The sequence below is a fragment of the Pseudophryne corroboree genome, chromosome 3, assembly GCF_028390025.1.
Source record: "Pseudophryne corroboree isolate aPseCor3 chromosome 3, aPseCor3.hap2, whole genome shotgun sequence".
Taxonomy (NCBI): domain Eukaryota; kingdom Metazoa; phylum Chordata; class Amphibia; order Anura; family Myobatrachidae; genus Pseudophryne; species Pseudophryne corroboree.
The window spans coordinates 112086063-112088562 of record NC_086446.1 but is presented as its reverse complement, the minus strand read 5'-3'; the positions used below and the strand labels follow the sequence as shown (position 1 = coordinate 112088562).

At 41.6% G+C, this 2500-nt stretch overlaps 7 non-coding genes and 5 pseudogenes across 7 annotated transcripts in view; all 12 read right to left on the bottom strand.

Moving 5' to 3' along the window:
- Nucleotides 1–92, bottom strand: part of LOC135062589 (5S ribosomal RNA) — a 119-nt gene extending 27 nt beyond the window's left edge. Inside the window, exon 1 of the ribosomal RNA XR_010248939.1 lies at nucleotides 1–92. This exon is cut by the window's left edge and continues 27 nt beyond it. This is a non-coding gene — a ribosomal RNA (5S ribosomal RNA).
- A 107-nt stretch (nucleotides 93–199) lies between these two features.
- Nucleotides 200–318, bottom strand: LOC134887033 (5S ribosomal RNA; annotated as a pseudogene).
- A 107-nt stretch (nucleotides 319–425) lies between these two features.
- LOC134892934 (5S ribosomal RNA) lies at nucleotides 426–544 on the bottom strand (annotated as a pseudogene).
- A 107-nt stretch (nucleotides 545–651) lies between these two features.
- On the bottom strand, nucleotides 652–770 carry LOC134892987 (5S ribosomal RNA; annotated as a pseudogene).
- Nucleotides 771–877: 107 nt separating this feature from the next.
- Nucleotides 878–996, bottom strand: LOC135063765 (5S ribosomal RNA). Its single transcript, XR_010250088.1, has one exon. It is a non-coding gene; the product is annotated as a 5S ribosomal RNA (ribosomal RNA).
- Nucleotides 997–1102: 106 nt separating this feature from the next.
- On the bottom strand, nucleotides 1103–1221 carry LOC135058654 (5S ribosomal RNA). The gene has a single exon (XR_010245081.1). It is a non-coding gene; the product is annotated as a 5S ribosomal RNA (ribosomal RNA).
- Nucleotides 1222–1328: 107 nt separating this feature from the next.
- Nucleotides 1329–1447, bottom strand: LOC135059599 (5S ribosomal RNA). Its single transcript, XR_010245999.1, has one exon. It is a non-coding gene; the product is annotated as a 5S ribosomal RNA (ribosomal RNA).
- Nucleotides 1448–1554: 107 nt separating this feature from the next.
- Nucleotides 1555–1673, bottom strand: LOC134887108 (5S ribosomal RNA; annotated as a pseudogene).
- Nucleotides 1674–1780: 107 nt separating this feature from the next.
- On the bottom strand, nucleotides 1781–1899 carry LOC135063803 (5S ribosomal RNA). Its single transcript, XR_010250127.1, has one exon. It is a non-coding gene; the product is annotated as a 5S ribosomal RNA (ribosomal RNA).
- Nucleotides 1900–2006: 107 nt separating this feature from the next.
- LOC135069085 (5S ribosomal RNA) lies at nucleotides 2007–2125 on the bottom strand. The gene has a single exon (XR_010255276.1). It is a non-coding gene; the product is annotated as a 5S ribosomal RNA (ribosomal RNA).
- A 107-nt stretch (nucleotides 2126–2232) lies between these two features.
- LOC135067153 (5S ribosomal RNA) lies at nucleotides 2233–2351 on the bottom strand. The gene has a single exon (XR_010253377.1). It is a non-coding gene; the product is annotated as a 5S ribosomal RNA (ribosomal RNA).
- Nucleotides 2352–2458: 107 nt separating this feature from the next.
- The window catches only part of LOC134887981 (5S ribosomal RNA), a 119-nt pseudogene continuing 77 nt past the window's right edge, over nucleotides 2459–2500 (bottom strand).

The following is a 2500-nucleotide window of genomic DNA, read 5'->3' as shown; positions in this document are numbered from 1 at the left end:
GGTCTCCCATCCAAGTACTAACCAGGCCCAACACTGCTTAGCTTCCAAGATCAGATGAGATTGGGCGTATCCAGTGTGGTGTGGCTGTAGATGAGCTTTATGGTTTCTGTTAGAACTTTTCTACTTCTAACTACTGGTTCATAAATGAATACGTTTGAAAATGGAATGCATCAACAGAACGGTGTTGGCAGTATAAAAATATCTACAGCACCTTGTATTCCCAGGTGGTCTCCCATCCAAGTACTGACCAGGCCCAACACTGCTTAGCTTCCAAGATCAGATGAGATTTGGCGTATCCAGTGTGATGTGGCTGTAGATGAGCTTTGTAGTTTCTGTTTGAACTTTTCTACTTCTAACTACTGGTTCATAAATGAATACATTCGAAAATTGAATGCATCAACAGAACGGTGTTGGCAGTATAAAAATATCTACAGAACCTTGTATTCCCAGGTGGTCTTCCATCCAAATACTAACCAGGCCCAACACTGCTTAGCTTCCAAGATCAGATGAGATTGGGCGTATCCAGTGTGGTGTGGTTGTAGATGAGCTTTGTGGTTTCTGTTAGAACTTTTCTACTTCTAACTACTGGTTCATAAATGAATACGTTTGAAAATGGAATGCATCAACAGAACGGTGTTGGCAGTATAAAAATATCTAAAGCACCTTGTATTCCCAGGTGGTCTCCCATCCAAGTAATAACCATGCCCAACACTGCTTAGCTTCCAAGATCAGATGAGATTGGGCGTATCCAGTGTGGTGTGGCTGTAGATGAACTTTGTGGTTTCTGTTAGAACTTTTCTACTTCTAACTACTGGTTCATAAATGAATACGTTTGAAAATGGAATGCATCAACAGAACGGTGTTGGCAGTATAAAAATATCTACAGCACCTTGTATTCCCAGGTGGTCTCCCATACAAGTACTGACCAGGCCCAACACTGCTTAGCTTCCAAGATCAGATGCGATTGGGCGTATCCAGTGTGGTATGGCTGTAGATGAGTTTGTGGTTTCTGTTTGAACTTTTCTACTTCTAACTACTGGTTCATAAATGAATACATTTGAAAATTGAATGCATCAACAGAACGGTGTTGGCAGTATAAAAATATCTACAGCACCTTGTATTCCCAGGTGGTCTCCCATCCAAGTACTGACCAGGCCCAACACTGCTTAGCTTCCAAGATCAGATGAGATTGGGCGTATCCAGTGTGGTGTGGCTGTAGATGAACTTTGTGGTTTCTGTTAGAACTTTTCTACTTCTAACTACTGGTTCATAAATGAATACGTTTGAAAATGGAATGCATCAACAGAACGGTGTTGGCATTATAAAATTATCTACAGCACCTTGTATTCCCAGGTGGTCTCCCATCCAAGTACTAACCAGGCCCAACACTGCTTAGCTTCCAAGATCAGATGAGATTGGGCGTATCCAGTGTGGTGTTGCTGTAGATGAACTTTGTGGTTTCTGTTAGAACTTTTCTACTTCTAACTACTGGTTCATAAATGAATACGTTTGAAAATGGAATGCATCAACAGAACGGTGTTGGCAATATAAAAATATCTACAGCACCTTGTATTCCCAGGTGGTCTCCCATCCAAGTACTAACCAGGCCCAATACTGCTTAACTTCCAAGATCAGATGAGATTGGGCGTATCCAGTGTGGTGTGCCTGTAGAAGAGCTTTATGATTTCTGTTAGTACTTTTCTACTTCTAACTACTGGTTCATAAATGAATACGTTTGAAAATGAAATGCATCAACAGAACGGTGTTGGTAGTATAAAAATATCTACAGCACCTTGTATTCCCAGGTGGTCTCCCATCCAAGTACTAACCAGGCCCAATACTGCTTAGCTTCCAAGATCAGATGAGATTGGGCGTATCCAGTGTGGTGTGGCTGTAGATGAGCTTTATGGTTTCTGTTAGTACTTTTCTACTTCTAACTACTGGTTCATAAATGAATACGTTTGAAAATGGAATGCATCAACAGAACGGTGTTGGCAGTATAAAATTATCTGCAGCACCTTGTATTCCCAGGTGGTCTCCCATCCAAGTACTAACCAGGCCCAACACTGCTTAGCTTCCAAGATCAGATGAGATTAGGCGTATCCAGTGTGGTGTGGCTGTAGATGAGCTTTGTGGTTTCTGTTAGGACTTTTCTACTTCTAACTACTGGTTCATAAATGAATACGTTTGAAAATGGAATGCATCAACAGAACGGTGTTGGCAGTATAAAATTATCTACAGCACCTTGTATTCCCAGGTGGTCTCCCATCCAAGTACTGACCAGGCCCAACACTGCTTAGCTTCCAAGATCAGATGAGATTGGGCGTATCCAGTGTGGTGTGGTTGTAGATGAGCTTTGTGGTTTCTGTTAGAACTGTTCTACTTCTAACTACTGGTTCATAAATGAATACGTTTGAAAATGGAATGCATCAACAGAACGGTGTTGGCAGTATAAAAATATCTAAAGCACCTTGTATTCCCAGGTGGTCTCCCATCCAAG